This window comes from Apteryx rowi, unplaced genomic scaffold, assembly GCF_003343035.1.
Source record: "Apteryx rowi isolate R43461 unplaced genomic scaffold, aptRow1 scaffold_23, whole genome shotgun sequence".
In the NCBI taxonomy this organism is placed as follows: domain Eukaryota; kingdom Metazoa; phylum Chordata; class Aves; order Apterygiformes; family Apterygidae; genus Apteryx; species Apteryx rowi.
In genome coordinates this window covers 1669337-1679004 of record NW_020448641.1, presented here as the reverse complement: position 1 = coordinate 1679004, position 9668 = coordinate 1669337, and positions in this window count along the sequence as shown.

The following is a 9668-nucleotide window of genomic DNA, read 5'->3' as shown; positions in this document are numbered from 1 at the left end:
CCGGGGCCGCGCAGCCGCGGCGGCGACAGGCCGCTTCGAGGCGTTCTCGCCTCACCGCCTGCCTGAGGCGCTCGCTTTCTGCGGCTGCTGTCAAAATGCAGAGCAAACCGAGTTATTTAACTGTAAAATGTCTCAACGCCTGCCGTAGGCCTGCGCAATACAAAAGGCGTTATCGCACGCGAGTCTTAGGCGACCGTTCTGCAATTTTTATTTTACACAAAATTACGCCCTTCCCGAGGGCAGCAAATTTCGTGGATCTCTCCCAGCCGGAGGGGTTTGCTCCTCAGCCTCCCTGCGCCCCGCGCTCGCTTTTGCTGTGAAAACCTGGCATTTTCCTCAGTATTCAGCCCAAAGGGATATAATTTCTGTGAATTCGTGTTTCATCTTTGCAACTTCCTGAGTGTTTCTGAAATTGGTAACAGAAGAACTAAGAGTTGGGCAGGAGATTTCAAGTGGTCTTCAAGTATGAGGTGATCTTACGTGTTCCTCTCCTTTAAATTCTGCAGTAGGTTGCAATGGTATCTTGAATGCAGAGAGCTTTTATTCTTCGCTTTGAATTTCTTTGGGTTTTGCAGGCATTAGGACAAGTAGAAAATACTATCTGAGGCCTTTGTATCTGTGTGTTTGGGTGTGTTTAACTTCATGTAACTTGCAGCCTAATTTCTGTGCCTCCGAGCTGTGGGAGTGCCGAAACGTCAAAGAACAAAACCCACATGAAAGCGTGAGTTTGCCTGCATTAGTGAAAAGGGAAAACTTTAAAATTGACATAGTAGATTAAAAAAAAAAAAAAGGCGAGAGACCTAACCAGGGAAGAGCAAAAGGCTTGTTCTGCTTATGTGCAGCCCAAAGAAAGCATCATAAAAGATAAAACATAGTCTAATCCGTTTTTGTCCGTTAAGTGTATTTCATGAGCATTTTATTCACAGCAGTGTTTATCCATTGAGGTAAGAATGGATGAAGGTCGTTGGCAGCATTGAGCGGATCTTACTCTGTAATTAGGTATTTTCTAAAGGAGTAAACCTCCTTTAAAGTGCCGCGGAAGACGAGAAGCCGAGTGGATACCTTCGCCTGCGTTCCCGTAATGAATGTCCGGGAGTCACCGCTCGCGTGGGGTCACCCTCCGCTGCTTGCTGCCTGCTCTTCTTCTCCCGTTCGGTAGCGGCGAGCCCGTCCGTCACGGTGGGAGGCTACGCAGCGGCCCAGAAGTTGGACCTCCGGTCGGCGAGGCTGCGCAACGGAAGCCGCGCGGTGCCTTTCGGCGGTGCCGTTTCCCTGCTAGTGAGGAGCGTGCTACAGCATTTATTCCTGTAGCTGTTTCTCCGAGCGTTTCTGGCTCTTCCCTGCTTTTGGATGCACAAGGGAGCACATAACCACGGGCAGCTGTATATTTTTTGTGTTAACAAATACATTCAGACAACTGTACAAACCATTTCAGCTTCCTTTTCTAGTGTGTGTGTGTGTGAGGACACCAAGTGCTCCTTCTCAGAGGTGACTTTCCCTTTCCTTTGGACGGTGATAATTTTGACTGTTTATACAGTACACCGTTGTTGTCCAAGCCTTGGAMAAAAAAAAAAAAAAAACCAGGCAAAAGCAGCGTGAAATACATTTTTTAATAGCTGAGTATTCAACCATGCTCCAAAATGTTCCCAAACTGAAAAGTCAAGGGGCTACTAACAAGCGATCCCTCTCTTTCATACGGCAGCACCATAGGCTGCCTGATCAACCCCTTGCACAGAATCTAAGATCATCCCTGTTTGTTTTTACTTCTGTAGTGTTTTAACAATATTTAGTTAACTCAATGCTTATTAACTCCAATTACCATTTTTATCCTTATTTTAAAATTTAAATTCTGGTTCATTTTTTCCTATTCTTATCATTGTGACAGAGCTGTAAAGAAAGTAGGGCACAAATCCATAGTCTTCATTTGTTCTGCTTCTTAATAAATTGTATGTTTAAATGAAATTAAGGTTATTTTTCTTTCATCTTCCCAGCATGATGTAGATTTTTTTTTGCCCAGAATAACATGAGGTTTATTTAGACAGGATAGTTTTCCATGTCATAGTCCTTGCGGCTTATCAGCTCTCTTCCTTTCTCTTTTTTAGAGTGTTTTTTTTTTTCAAATGAAAATAGCATTTTTTCTCTTGAATGTAATGATATATAGTCAGTCCTTTAGCAATACTATTATTCCATCATTTTAAATAAATGAACAAGGCTTCATTTACAGATAAGAAAATGGAATAAGAATGACTTTATGGAACTTGAGTTTTTATCTATATTATTGCTTCTCTATTGCATGTTAAGAACACACAGTTTAAAAGCTATTTATTTCCGTACTTCTTCCAGATTAAGTCCCATGAAAATGCCTGAGTTTCGATGTGAAAATGCCCAGTCTCCAAACAAGAATCTTTTGGAAGTGGCCACGGGTCATCTTCTAATTCCCACCCATGGTAACACAACACCAGGGTGTTAGCACAGGTTTGGAGCGGGGACCTCGCTTCCCAAGCTGCTTAGGCATTCCCGAAAGGAACGGATTCCCGTTGCACATTCACTCTGAAAATGACCAACAAAACCCTCTTTTGCAGAGGATTCTCGAGGTGTGACCGAGCGGGATTCAGCAGCGCTCGGCATTCGCCGGCACTCTGTGTCCCAGGTGCCGACTAGAGCCCCTCGTTTTACTTTGGCTGGGTCGTGGCACCAGCACAGGCTGATACCCTCCGTTGAGAGGGTCTGATACACCACTCGTCTCCTCTGCCCTGCTAAGCCAAACTGTTCTGCAGGAGAGAACACGGACCGTCAGGTTATCCCTGGCATTCCTCCGAAGAGCTTATTCTTCACCAGGGATCCAGTGGTACTCACAGTATATGCTCTGTTGTGTTCTTTGAGCCTGAGGGTGTATCACGAAAAATTAATCCACACATTCTTTTTTTTTTTTTTAATTTAGCATTTGACATGCCTGATAGAAAAATAACCCTAAATCTGGGTAATCCAGTTTGCAGAACATCTGAAGCATAAGTCTTTTCAGAGTTTGAACCAAACCCAAATCTATTCACATCAAATCAGATTTATATAATTATTTCAAAACCACTTTTCCATTCCACCCCCAGAGTCTGTTTACGCTTCTTGCCAGTATAACTAGCATTGTTAACTGGCTTCCCATTTAAACTCACATGTTTGGAACAACAGGATGCACTATAAAAAGCACGCATTTTGTGATACATCCATCTAAATGTGTCAGCATACGGCAGGGGGTCCTTTTTTGCAGGTGCAAGATTTGGAAATGTCAGTTGCATTAGAAAAGCTTCTTCTGACATACAGACAGCAAAGTTTAAGTAGTATCTATTTGAGCAGGATTAATGTTAGTTCTTTCCCTCCATGGATATTTTGCTGAATAAGAAAAAGTTTAGCTTTGTAAAGGTACGAAAAACCTGCAGGTTTTCAGAGCTCACTTCAGTAAGCTGCAAAACATATTCATGCACCTCAGAAAAGGGTAATCTCATAAAGGGACTAATTGCTTATGCTGTGAAGACTGCGTGGCCCGAAGTAAAAATGCAAATGGTACAATTGTGAGATTTAAGCAGTTTACCAACAAAGGTAGAGGAGATACAATTTACAAACCTTTTCAAGACGTCTTGGGACCTAAGAGGCTAGGGATGACGGAGATTTTACTTCTTTATGCGAATACATCTCCAGATACAATGTCTTATGTTTTCAATTAGACCACATCTGGTATTAACCTGAGATAGGTAAACTCTCAAAACCAAGAGTAAAGCTTATGCTGTATAAGGCGGTGTGAGACGGGCGCATGGTAAGGAGCAGTTTGGTGTCTGCCCACGTACTACCAGGGCAGGAGCAGGTGAATGTTACAATACTCTGTCGTTAAAATCAAGCCTTTTCCTGACTTTATTGTACTCAGCGTTGTGGGCGACGTATTGTGCTACCCATTTCTCTTGTGCTTTAGTGCAGGTGTTAACATGGGCTGCTAGAGAGGAGAGTAGGGCAGATATCCTCGTCAGGGTCTCGGGCACTAATTCCCAGCCCCGTGTTCTGCCGGTGACCCGACGCAGAAAAGCTCCGACGGAGGAACAGAGATTTAGTTTGGTTGTCAGAGGCAGCTCGTTGCCATCTACAGACTATCAGCTATCTTCGCAGTTGCTAAACTCATAGCCAGACCTTTGCCTCCGGGCATTTGGAGTAGTTTGCCCTTTTTTTTGCATCATACATAGAGGAATTACTCTGTATCACCCCCAAAATCACATTCTCAGATTCAGTGTTCTTGCATTCTTCTGGGAAACTGAGGACTCACAGGTCTATGTTTTAGAGTYAAACAAGTACCCGTATGAACTAGTCCCATGAGATTTCTCTCAATGCATGATCCAAAAACTCAGCAGACTGGTTTTGGCAAGGACTGCTCCTTCTTCCATCTCTCACTCACCCTGTTCTTTCTTTGTAGGAATAACTTCCTCTTCTTTGTCATTGCACAGGCTTTTTCTGGCTATTGGTTCTATATCATGGTCTTCAGAGACCTCCAGTCCACAAATAGCTATAACTTTATTCTCATTCTTCTCTCCATTTACTCAAAAWTTTTCCCATTTCTCCATTAAGCTCAGTTGCTAAATGTTTCTCTAYGCTTTCTCTGCTGTTCTTAACCCCTTCCATCATTTTGTGTGGTACCAGGTAACTTAAAAGGAGAAAGAATTTACCATTAGGAAGTAGATTTAGTGATCACAAACCTGGCACACCTCCCGACCTGTTTCCTCCTACAGCCTGCTGAGTGCTGCTGCAGAAACCCTGCTGACTGCGGGAACTTCTGCAATTCCAGAYGTTAGGTCTGTATCCTTAGGCCTCAGACTGGGACCTTAATTTCGCTTTTTTTCCTAGATGAAAATATCAGTATCTCCACATTCACTGTATTTCATTTCTTGTTAAATTTTCCCCTCTTTTTGTTTTATTCTGTGTATATGACTCTTGCTGACATTTTCATTGAGAAAACTAGTGATCTCTCATAGCTTTTTTCCATTCCTATTATACTGAGACCCGACATGTCTTAAAGTGAATTCCTGTTCTTTCTCAGAAAATTTGCTTTTTTTTTTTTTCAGTGTTCATACAACACAACATCTCCTTCATCCAAACCTGTACATTTTCAGGACRTAAGTGTTTTTCATTTGATCTTGTGTCATGCATCCAGAAGTCCAAGTATAACGTCTTTCTCCATACTTTTTGCCTATCATTAAAAGTTTTTTCAGACTCAGTTATGGTATCTGTTCTCACCACTGCCAGTGCCCTCTGCCTAGCTCCTCTCACCATATCATATTACACATTCTTACCACATCTAAGCATTTTTTTTTCCTGATCATCTTCAAGCCACCCTCAACTCCCTAGAATAAAAGGGAAGAATAAAAATCCCTTCTGTGAACCGACGTGAGTGGTGGGAAGATGTGGTTGCACACTGTGTGCTGAATCTCACCTTTGGCTCAGTGCAGGTAGGTTGTTGTCCTTGAATATCTCTCGCTACATGAATAAACGATTCTGCCTTGATTTATATGGATTTTCTAAGGAAGGAAAGATCCCTATGTGATAATCATGCCACCCAATAGATAAGGCTCACAGTCAAGGGCCCTAGCGAAAAACTAATACTCAAAATAATTTTATCAATAAAAGTAATCTATTTTAATATAGATTTTAATTTGTCTTTGAATGGAACCACCATTTCCCTCAAACTGTGTTTTTCTCCTAGGATCAATCTTAATTTGTACAGTCCAGTAAATCTCACGAGTTCAGACACTTAAGAAGCTATTTTTTTGCAAGCATCAACAAAAATATACTATTCTTAATCACTTTGAATAAATGAGATGCCAAATTTGTGCATAATAAAAAGTCTTTTGGAGCAAAGGGCACACTAGATTCCCCAAAGTATAGCTGGTGATATATCAGAATAGAGGAAGGCTGTGACCAGATAAAATAAGAAAAGGTGTTACTTATATACATTCTAAAGCTGTTTATTTTTATTTTACATATGCTGCTATACATGTACTGATAAATAATATTTCTGTATAAAAAATAGCTTGTATATATCTTGAATACTTAGCAACTTTCAGCTACTTTAATTTCTTTAAACTGGAATTATGTAGTCTCTCTGCTGTCTCTTCCATCTTTGTCTATGCATGGGTCAGGAAAACAGTATAAAGCACCAGTAACTTTTCTGCCGCATGTAAAGTAGGGTGTTCAGGGATTGTATAGAACTAGAATTATGCTAAAACACATCAGTATTTTATGGGAAATTCCCAGCTTGAATATAATCAAACCTGTGCCTGTAAGGAATATCCATTTCAGTACTTCAACAGAGCACTATAATGCAGTTATTAGCAAAAGTAAAGCCAATACAGAGTAATTTTGTAAACAGACTAAGGTATTCAGGCAGCGCAAGAAACTATTAGTGGCGCTCCAGAGCACCCGTGTCACTTCAGGTGTGCCGCATCTCCAGCTTTTGTTTTATCCAGATTGGGGTATTGCCTCTGTAATCAAGTTCTTTGCAACCTGAGGTGAGCAGTAGATCAGCCGGGCACTGTGGGAGGTTTGCCAGATTAATTTGGCCTGCTGCCTGGTGTTCAATCTGGAGTCGTTGAAGCCCTGGTTTCCCTGGGACCCTGCTGCCAAATACTCCATATGGGATGCCCAGAAATATAGCCTAATGTTAGGGAGATTTAGTTCCCCTATGTCTCAATGGGCCTATACATTTTTAACAGCAATCCTTGTTTTTACCTTCCAAATGAACCTTGAAAAGGTCTTGTGAACCTTACTAAAGAATGAGGTTTTAAATTATGTGACATAGTTGTAGTTGACATAGGCTACAGAGGAAGACATTTATTTTGAGAAGTTACGCCCTACAGGTGAAGTAGGGTGAGTCATTCTTAAAATATAATTGCGTCATTTAGCTTTGGCCTGCAGACTAGAAAGTGCTTTATCCCCCAATTCCATATTGGGGTGATTTGAACAGCATAGAGGCTACTTTCATTAGCTGAATTCCTTTGCAGCGAAAAAGTAGCTTCATCTGTTAAAAATGGGTTAAGCAATGGGACCAACAATATGGAGAATATGTGACAATTATAAGAGGTAATCAGACTATAACACCATTTTTTACTATTGCAAAAATCACAGTCTTTTCCAGTAATAGGAGTCTGTCTATAATATATCAATAATTATTAGGTAAAACAGAGTGAACATTTTGTGTGGTACCAGGTAACTTAAAAGGAGAAAGAATTTACCACAGGTAAATAGATTTGTTTGTGGAATTACATATTGTAGTCTTATTAGACTTACTATTAGAATTACATATAYAGTCTTATGTCATAACATTGTGTCCTGTGCCTCTCTGCACAATCTAGTGCCTTTTATTAGTCACRGAACAGGTGCAATGGAGGTTATATGATAGTTGCTCTATGTTATAGGTTATTTAATATGTGAAGCTTTTTATGACCTGAAATCAAATAAAATCTGAGCAATCTGTAGGACATACTTATCTAACACAACAAATYTGGATTTCAAGCAAAATTATATTCTTAGGTTACTCCAAGTAAACATCAGGCAAAAATGAGTGGGTTTTCCTTGTTTTGTGACTGAAAGGAACACTAATTTTTAAAAGTTCTGAAACTCAGCAAAATATGATGTAAAATCCCAAATATGCTCTCCCYAAAGATTTTCTATTCTTACAAATTTCTGATTATGCATTTTCTGTTAGGTTAAAATGTCAGTTCTTTTGGTGTCTTTAGGTAACTTTCATGAATATGGACTTTATGGACTTCGGTGATAAAYGAGGAAATACATAGAATCAAACTTTCTTCCCTCCACTCATCTGAAATCATCTGAAAGATGTAGTGATCAGTAAACAGAAGGGAGTTTCTCTTACTTCTTATCATGTCTGAGAAAAAAGCATTTAAAAGAATTGCTGCTTTTATTGCAATACCAGTTAAGATAAACAAATAACTGTTAAGATGAGCAAATTGTGGTGATCTTGATTTATGATCCATGTATTTTGTTTAGGATTTTGTTGAACAATTTTAATTTATTCAAAAATGCATTTCTAAATTTTTTTTTCTCTTTGGTGTTCAATTAATAAACAGCAAACCGATAAAAACTGAAGAAGACTGTTTATCGAATTTTTCAACTCTTAACACACTGTCCTTCTGAGACATCTCCTGGAACTAGAACAGCGGGAAATAAATAGCATTAATAACAACAACTGGTAATAGGAATACCAGCCAAAAAAAAGAAGTGATGCTTGTTCAGTGAAATACCACTTAATATTATGAAAGTCTCTGTACAGACTCACTATCTCCGCTTAGATTTAGAGTGGTCTGAGGACAATCTTAAAGCTGAATCTACTTTTTATTGGCCTGATTCACTGTATTAATTGTGTAACATGCTGACTCAGTAGAATTATTAATATTTTATTTTGGAAAAATTTGTTTTGCTTGTTGATATTGCAGATAAAGTATTATTGATGATCAATATATACAATTTTTAAGTTAAATTTAAAAGGACAGAAAACATTCTTCAGGGTGCTTTATGATCATCTGTTTAACAGCATGGGGATAAGATGCATAGTATTCTGGGTTTAAGTTTTTTATTTTCTTTCTGCATCAAAAGGACATAAGCATTATTAGACAAAACAAAACAAAAGATTCACTCTTCTTATCCYGTTTCATTTCTTCGTGATACGATTCCTCATCACCGGTGGTAATCCTAGTTCCAGTGGCACGAATTGTAACAGCTGCATATTTATGGGTGGTGAGCTTGAGGAGAGAAAATCTAATTTCAGGTTGACGTTATATCCGATTCTTTTCAGTAGACTGTCTTGGCAAACAGGAAGGAAAATGGTAATGCACAGGTCCCAGAAAGCAACCTGATATGAATGGCAARAACTAGAAACAAGCTTTCCCGTCACACCTTTTGTGTCTTTTTTAAGAGTGTAATTTAAATTACAGTGTGAGAGTTCCTGTGTCAAGCTGCTTGGACAAATTAGTGCCCCGACGCTGCTCGGGAGAGCGGAAATCGCTTCCCTGCCTGCTCACGGAGCTGAATACGGGCACAATCCCGGAGCCCTCCAACATGCRGATTAGTCCTCTTCCCACCTTTACGCCCTAATATTTAAATATCTGCAGTATTCAATATTTAAACCACTGTGAGCTGCTAGGTTCCTTCAGCACGTGAACGACATTATATTGGAATCTTTACGTCTTTCCTTCACGAGCAACAAAAGGGCTGTACTTCGATAACAAAAGGTTAACTAGTAATAATAATAATAATAATAATAATAATAATAATAATAATTCTGTGAGGGTGAGGGCAGGCCTGCAGGCGCCGAGGCCGCGGGCAGGCGGCGCGGAAGAACCGCCCTGCGCAACGAGCGCCTTGTGCGCGGAGCGGGGCAACAAGCGGACGGGGCAAAGCATAACGGCGGCAGCAGCTCGCTTTTCCCGCTGCGGATGCGAACACGCTTCATGCCAGCGCAAAAACCCCGCTTCCCTACGCGCTGCGCGGGCGCCGCAGACGCCCTCACAGGAGGCGGCGACCGCTTCCCGCCTGCCGCCATGAGCCCGCCGCGGCGCATGCGCAGTGGGCGGGGGCGGTGCGGCGCATGCGCAGTGGGCGGGGGCGGTGCGGCGCGCCGG